Source organism: Erinaceus europaeus, chromosome 1, assembly GCF_950295315.1.
Source record: "Erinaceus europaeus chromosome 1, mEriEur2.1, whole genome shotgun sequence".
In the NCBI taxonomy this organism is placed as follows: Eukaryota; Metazoa; Chordata; class Mammalia; order Eulipotyphla; family Erinaceidae; genus Erinaceus; species Erinaceus europaeus.
In genome coordinates, this window is record NC_080162.1 from 154106747 (window position 1) to 154115355 (window position 8609).

Below are 8609 nucleotides of genomic sequence, written 5' to 3' on the forward strand. Positions count from 1 at the left end.
CTTAGGCACTTAAAAGGATTCACAGTGGGGAGCTGGAAACTGGTTTATACAATACACGGTTTATTAGGTTGAAATAGGTAAAAGGCAAATAAGCACTTATCATCAAGGGTTAAGCATATGCTAGGTCTATAAAGTCTGAATATGGTTATCAAAAGTTTAGTCCCATAAGATAAATAATTATAAGCTCTAAAAGGTTGCTCATGGCTATAGAGGGGTCTAAAAGTTTACCCGCTAGCAAAGTCACACATGTTCAGTTTTCAGGAGAAGTAGACATGGCAGATGGATGCTTGGAGCACCTCTGCCAAGATGCATCTGACCAGGAGAAGAAGAGCCAAAGAGCACAAGAGTTCTGGCTGGCTGTCCTTTTAAGTCTATCCAGCCTACCCATAATGCTTTGCACACCAACACAGTCTAGATCCACCTACAGTCCCCCATGCACCTGCGCAGACCATTGCATACTGTCGCCAAGGCTGACGTCAGCACTGTGTTGGGGCTTCTGTGTATGGTCACAGGCATAGTGTGTCACCACAATTAATAGGTCAATTACTATTTGGATATTTTCCTTCTTTATAGTTGCTTCTGATTTACTTGGAATTCTTCTGGGTTTCTATCCTGTTTCATTGCTGTAGCTGATTTAGTTGCTTTCCATTTGACCATATTTCTTTTATTGGTGTGCTTTGTATTTTTGTGCTTTGGCTATTTATGTTCAGTTGTTGTGTTGAGTGAGGAAAAGCCCCACTAAACTAAAAGCCTCTTACAACTGAGGTCACAAACCTCAGCAAATACAACAACAAAATAGATGATTAATGCAGTTCAACCAAAACCTGTTAGCTACAAAAACTCTCCCCATCAAAAACAAAACAAAAGCAAAAACACAACAATAGCAAAAAAAAAAAAAAATACAAAGCAAGAACAATACAAAAATCAACTATCAAGGGGCCAGGCAGTGGCACACCTGGTTAAGTGCACACATTACAGCATGCAAGGACCCAAGTTCAATCCCCTGGTCCCCACCTGCAGAGGGAAAGCTTCATGAATGGTAAGGCAAGGCAGTAGGTGTCTCTCTGTCTCTCTCCCTCTCTATCACCCCCACCCCTCTCAGTTTCTCTCTGTCTCTGTCCAATAATAAATAAAGAAAAATATTAAAAAAATAATTTATAGAAAATCACCTATCAAGTATAAATTTAAGAAATTATGGGGAGAGAAAATAAAAGAAGAGAGGTAATGAAAGGGAAATCTTTCTACATCAGACTTCTTTCACAAGATAGATCACAAATAAGTACAAGTGAATACAGCAAATACAGGAGCAAAAGCTAAGATTTTTCAAATCAGAGAGAAAGAAAGAGAAAAGAAGAAAAAACTAAACAAACAAAAAGCAAACAAATAAATAAACCACTACTACCACAATAGAAAGTACAACCAATCACCAGTAAATGCTATATACCACCAACAAAAGCTAATTTTGGTCAAAGTAAAAAGAAGGGGAAATAAACTAACAGCAGTGACAAAACAAACTATCAAAAAAAAATCAAAACACACAAAAAATGAAATGACAAAACAAACTGACAAAAAAAAAAATCAAAACAAACAAAACAGAAAAAAAGAAGGGGGAAAAATACCTAAAGACCAATCTGTGCTTTAAATTATTCCAAACTGGGTATCCAATTCCCCCCCAAAAAAAATAAAACAATTTTAAAAAGAACATAAAATAAAGAGCTAGAGGGGAATAAAAATAAGAAAGTTAGGGTGGTATACTCTCACCACCCCAGAAGAGGCAGAAGAGAAAGATTGGTCAAGGAAGCTGACCAATAAGAGAGAGTTCCAGCCCTCTTGAGGAGAGAAATAGAAAAGAAAAAAAAAAACCTTCCGATGACTCCCTACTGATCTTGGAATCTTGAGAAGAGCCCGCCCCGCCCCTTTGTTATTTGTTCCCTTAACCCTCTGGAGTGAGGGAGGTGGTAGTGGGGGGGGGGGGGCGTACAGAAGGGGTAATTGTAATTCACACAGCTCAGCTTAGGATCTGATATGTGTCTGTCCTTTCTCTAGCCCATTCTAGCCTATATGTGATCTGCAGCTCTCCTCCTTGGTTCCACTTTGACTCTTCCTGTATTCTTCCTCCACCACTAGTCTGGTTTTCTTTCCTTCTCCTATCTCTCTTATCAATCAATCAATCATTAAAGGTTCTAGGGGAGTCAGGCGGTAGCACAACATGGCGCAAAGCACAAGGACCAGCATAAGGATCCCAGTTCAAGCCCCCGGCTCCCCACCTACAGGGGAGTCGATTCACAAGCAGTGAAGCAGGTCTGCAGATGTCTACCTTTCTCTCCTCCTCTCTGTCTTTCCCTCCTCTCTCCATTTCTCTCTGTCCTATCCAACAACATGAATAACAACAACAATAATAATTACAACAATAAAACAAGGGCAGCAAAATGGAATAAAAAATAAATATTTTAAAAATAAAATAAATAAAAAAAGGGGGTCGAGTCTCACCGGGTGGAATACACACATTATCATGCTTAACTTATATGAAATTAACTGGCATTTAGGTTCACAGTTTTTAATCCTAATTATTCTTCATCAGTTTGCTACTTACCTCTCCCCATTCTGAGCCTTCTCCCTAGATGAGGCTGTTTTTAGCTTCTTTAGCAAAGTCTTATGGTATCACATGCACATTAACCTGGGCCTTTGAGCAGGATATATATCGGATATTGCTCCAAAGGAAAGGGCTCTAGGAAAGTTTCGCACTTCTGCAACTGCTTCTGACTGATACATGGGCAGTTGCCTGGTCGATCCATACTCCTAGACATGCCTATCCTATCCCTAGCCTATTAAGAATATTATTACCGGCTGTATCACCCTTTAAGAGAGCCATTGAATATTCTGACTCATTGGGAAGTTCTGAAAATTTTATCTTAATTCCTTCAAAGTAATAAGAATTAGAACCAGGGCTGGGGAGACAGTATAATGGTTATGCAAAAAGACGATGGGGCTGGGTGGTGGTGCACCTTGTTGAGCACACATGTTACATGTGCAAGGACCTGGGTTCAAGTCCCCAGTCCCCACCTACAGGGGGAAAGCTTTGCGAGTAGTGAAGCAGGGCTGCAGGTGCCTCTTCCTCTCTCTCTCTTTCTATCATCCCCTTCCCTCTCAATTTCTGGCTGTCTCTATCCAAGAAATCAATAAAGATAATAAAAAAGAACTTCAAAAAATTAAAATTAAAAAAATAAGATGTTCACGTCTGAGATTCTGTAACCCCAGGTTCAATCCCCAGCACCACCATAAGCCAAAGCAGAGCAGAGCAGTACTCTGGTCTTGATCCACCCCCCTTCTCCATCTTCCTCCCTCTGTATCTCTTATTAAAATAAATAATAAAAGATTTTTTAAAAGAAAGACTTATGACCATTACTCTCACATCTAGTCAGTATGCTAAAAGTATATTTCTTTATCTTTTTAAATATTTTCTCATAAATACAATCACTTTAAAGATAAGAAGCTTGAATTAGGACAATAAAATGAATAAATGACTCTTCCTAGAATATAACAAGCCCTCTGGGGTCATACTGAAGTTCTCATTAAAACTTGTGAGACTTGGTGCAAGACCTAGAAGAAAAGAGAACATCAGAAGTTTCTCTCTTTTTTTTTTTTTAAGAATTTATTTATTTCTTTCATGAGAAAGACAGGAAAGAGAAAGAACCAGACATCACTATGGTACATGTGCTGCCAGGGGTTGAACTCAGGACCTCACACTTGAGAATCCAATGCTTTCATCCACTGTGCCGCCTTTCAGACCACTAGAAATTTCTTAAGTCCAACTATGTCAGATAACATAAGGAGTACAAACCAACACACTTTAATAATGGTCTTTTTGGTCACTACTAGGCCAACCCACCATCTGGGGTCCCAATCAGGGAACCCTGGGATTCCTATATAGATATGATGGGCCTAGACTTCTAACAGATCCCTCTCTCCACCATCACTAGTCATCTCCATCAGGAACAACATCATAAAACCTTTTGTGGATCTCTACAGGACGTTGCCCTCAGTGTAGAACAACAGTGGTAGAAATTGCCCCACTCTCCAGAGGGAGGCTGGGTCAACACACTCTGCCACTTGAAAAAAACGGGTCTAAAATGAGTGCAACCATGTTCTTAGTCCTAAAATGTTTTTAGCCATGACCATGAAATTCAAGCTCAGACTAAGAGGGATGCAGAGGTTACACAGGCTCCTGTACTAAATAGGAATAGACATGGGAAGTCAAATCAATGGGGTTTACAGTTAATGGTATCTATATACTTTTCCCATATTTAGGAGCTTCCTTTTGCTCTTATGCAGCATTCTGCACTCTAATACCATCTTGCCAGACAATACTCCTAGCCCTCCTGCATGTTAGCAGTCAAGCCTCCAGCTCACCGCCTGCCAGGGGGACACTTCACAAGCAGTGAAGCAGGTCTGTAGGTGTCTTTCTCTCCCACTCTCTGTCTTCCCCTCCCCCTCTCTGTCTTCCCCTTCTTTGTCAATTTCTGCCCTATCCAACAACAAAAAAATGGAAAATGGCCTCTGGGAGCAGTGGATTTGTAGTGCAAACCCCAAGCAATAACCCTGGAGGCAAATAAAATGATAGATTGTGTTTGTGATGCTCTGCTGTGCAAACTGTTTGTGTGTGTGTGCCTTCCATTTAATTACTGGAAGATAACTGGTGTTTTAAAGCTTTGTACAATATCACATGCAAATAAGTTGGATATTTCCTTTTTTGCTAGAAGTTGCTATCAGTAGGTGTGTATATCTGGATTATAGGTATAATTTGATATTGTATATCTGGCACTATCATGGATAATACATAGCCCATCAATATGCTGTTGGCTAGTGTCTGCTACCTTAGATTGAGAATGATAAAGCTAACCTGTTACAAAGGAAGACAGCTGCTTCAAATATTTCTTTCATGCTGCTGCTATCACCTCCTTCACCTAATTTCTTGGTAACTTTTGATGCATTCTTTTATAACTAGTTGTACATAGTTGATTAAATTCACATACTATAGGCATGAAAGTATGCAAAGTTAAGTGGTCTATATAGAAACAAAGAGACTTGCATATGTTTGGTGTTGGCTTCATTTGCTCTATTAACTAAATACATCAGTTAACTTCATTCCATACAGCTAGATTATATTATAAACTGGTATACTGAAAACTGCAAGTGAAACATTCTCCATCTACATTTGAATGTCAGCATGAAGGGCAAAAAAATATTAGGGCAAGAAAGGCAGAGAAATGGGTTTGCAAAGGAGTTTCATGACTGACGTTCTGTCTGAGGTCCCAGGTTCAATGCCCAGCACGACAATGAGCCAGAGCCAAGTAGTACTCTGGTTTCTATCTCTCTGTATATCTTTATTATCAAAATAAAATATATATTTTAAAAATAAAATTGAACAGTATTTTCTTGGTAAGGAAACTAATCAACCACTTAAGTAAGAAATATCTTTCCCAACAATGTAACATTTATGAATATTTGCATCATGAATTAAGTGTGTTGACTTTCTTGGATAATAATTCAAAATTTACTTCAAAATATTCCATATTACTAACTTTGTGAGAGGTTCCTGAGCTGCTCTTCAATTACTTTTCTTTAATATCATCTGAAAAAATGCATATTCAACATTAAAAAAAAATTTTTTATTATTATTTATTTATGGGATAGAGACAGCCAGAAATTGAGTGGAAAGGGGAGATAGAGAGGGAGAGAGACAGAGAGATACCTGCAGTCCTGCTTCACCGTTGGTATGCATGAGACCCCTTCTGTTTCATTGGTTTAATACCCCCTGCTTAACACTGTATTCTATTTACATAACCACTGTATTCTATTTACATAACCACTGTATTCTATTTACATAAACACTGCAGGGCATTGGTTCAATCCCCACTGGTTCATGATATGTTTTTGCCCCACCCCCTCTCCTTGTCACACTCTGATTTTCACCAGTCACTTTTCTCTCCACCCTCTCTATGTCACATCCTGTTTCCACTCTACTTGGCAAGTATATATAAAGACAGTATTGTGAGTTTTAGGGTACTTTAGTTTAGTTTTAGCTTAGCTTGGTATAGATTGTGCTGTGTCCTGTGTGAATAAAGAGATACTGCCTACAGCTCAACCATGAGTCCCTGGTCTTCTGTTACCTGCCCGTGAAGCCAGCCCGGAGAAAACAACACTTCACCACTCATGAAGCTGTATCCCTGCAGGTGGAGACCAGGCGCTTGAACCTGGGTGTTTGCACATTATAATGTCTGCTTAACCATGTGCACCACCACCCAGCTCCACATATTCAACTTTTTTTTTCTTTTTTTTTTTAAATTAATTTATTTTTAAGAAAGGAGACATTAACAAAATCATAGGATGGGGGAGTACAACTCCACACAATTTCCGCCACCCAATCTCCATATCCCATCCCCTCCCCAATAGTTTTCCCATTCTCTATCCCTCTGGGAGCATGGACCCAGGGTCATTGTGGGTTGCAGAAGGTCGAAGGTCTGGCTTCTGTAATTGCTTCCCCGCTGAACATGGGCGTTGACTGGTCAGTCCATACTCCCAGCCTGCCTCTCTCTTTCCCTAGTAGGGTGAGTAGGAAGCAGAGTTCCAGGACGCATTGGTGGGGTCTTCAGTCCACGGAAGCCTGGCAAGCATGTTGATGGCATCTGGAACCTGGTGACTGAAAAGAGAGTTAACATACAAAGCCAAACAAATTGTTGAAGAATCATGGACCCAAAGGTTGGAATAGTGGAGATGAAGTGTAGGGGGGTTCTCACTGCAAACTCTAGTGTACTACTGCTTTCAGGTATATATTTGCCCTAGTTTATAGATACCTGTGAACATATGCTCTATCTCCTGGAACCTGGTCTATATCTAGGTTTTGGGACTTTGTTAGGAAGTGAACCACCTGGGACAGAATTAGAGACTATTATGAAAGGAAAGGTCTCACCCAAGTGATGAAGCTGAAGGGTTGTCATTCCACACCTGAAGTCTCTGGAAACACTCTGAAGTGAAGCATGCTGGGGTGGCACTCATTGTGTTGGTTAGGTTGCAATCAGCAGATGCAATATTACTTGATAAGAATTGGGAGAAGCATACGGGAAAGTGGGCCCTACCCTAGGGTCCCAGGACTGGGGCAAGTTTAGGCTCTATAGTGGAAATGTGAGGTTCCTGCTGTCTTAGGGGTCGAGAAGACAATGGATTGTTGGTATGCTTCTAAATTCTGCTTCTAAGACCCCTTCTGTTTCATTGGTTTAATCCCCCCTGCTTAACACTGTATTCTATTTACATAACCACTGTTAACTAAGCACCGCCTTGTCTCCAGGGCATTGGTTTAATCCTCACTGTTTTGCACGCTTTTTCCTTCTCCCCACCCCCATTGTATGTACATCCTCTTCGGAACAGACTCTTCTGCCTCAGGATATATAAGGACAAGACTGTGATTAGAGATAGCTTAGATTGCACTGCATTCCACATGAATAAAGACTGAACTGCAAACCATTCAGCCATGAGTCGTCTCTCTCTACTGCCCGTGAAACTAGCCCGACAAATGGATAGTTACTGTTATCATCACATTATTTGGTAATTGGGTTAGCTTTGAAAAGTCCCTTTGTTAGACATACAATCAATTTTGCCCCCTCATATTAATTAAATAGTGATTTATATTACTACAAATTAATAGGTGTGTACATAAACACCATTCCCCTCACCAAACGATTGTGTTCCATTCCACCCCCCACCCCGCTGGCCCAGGAAGCCACATGTCCACCCTCCCACTTACTACAGGGTTTTTACTTTGGTGCCCTACTTTCAATTTAGTCAGATCCTGCCTTTAGTTTCCCTTTCTCATCTTCTTTCTCAATTTCTGTTGATGAGTGGGATCATCCCATACTCATCTTTATTTTTCTGACTTAACTCACTTAACATAATTCCTTCTAGCTTTGACCAAGATGGGTAAGAGAAGTTGAGTTCATTGTTCTTAGTAGCTGCATAGTATTCCATTGTGTATATATGCCACAGCTTTCTCAGCCACTCATCTGTTGCTGGGCACCTGGGTTGCTTCCAGGTTTTAGCTGTTATGAATTGTGCTGCTATGAATATAGGAGTAGACACATCTTTTTGGTTGGGTGCTATAGATTGTTCATCATGACCAAGGGGGATTTATCCCAGGAATGCAAGGTTGGTTCAACATCCATAAGTCAATCAATGTCATTCACCACATCAATAAAAGCAAAGTCAAAAACCACATGATTATCTCAATAGATGCAGAGAAAGCCTTTGACAAAATCCAACACCCATTCATGCTCAAAACTCTACAAAAAATGGGAATAGATGGGAAATTCCTCAAGATAGTGCAGTCTATATATAGCAAACCTTCAGCTAACATCATACTCAATGGACAGAAGCTGAAAGCATTCCCCCTCAGATCGGGGACTAGACAGGGCTGTCCACTGTCACCATTAATCTTCAACATAGCGTTGGAAATTCTTGCCATAGCAATCAGACAAGAGAAAGGAATCAAAGGAATACAGATTGGAAGGGAAGAAATCAAGCTATCACTATTTGCAGATGATATGATAGTATACATA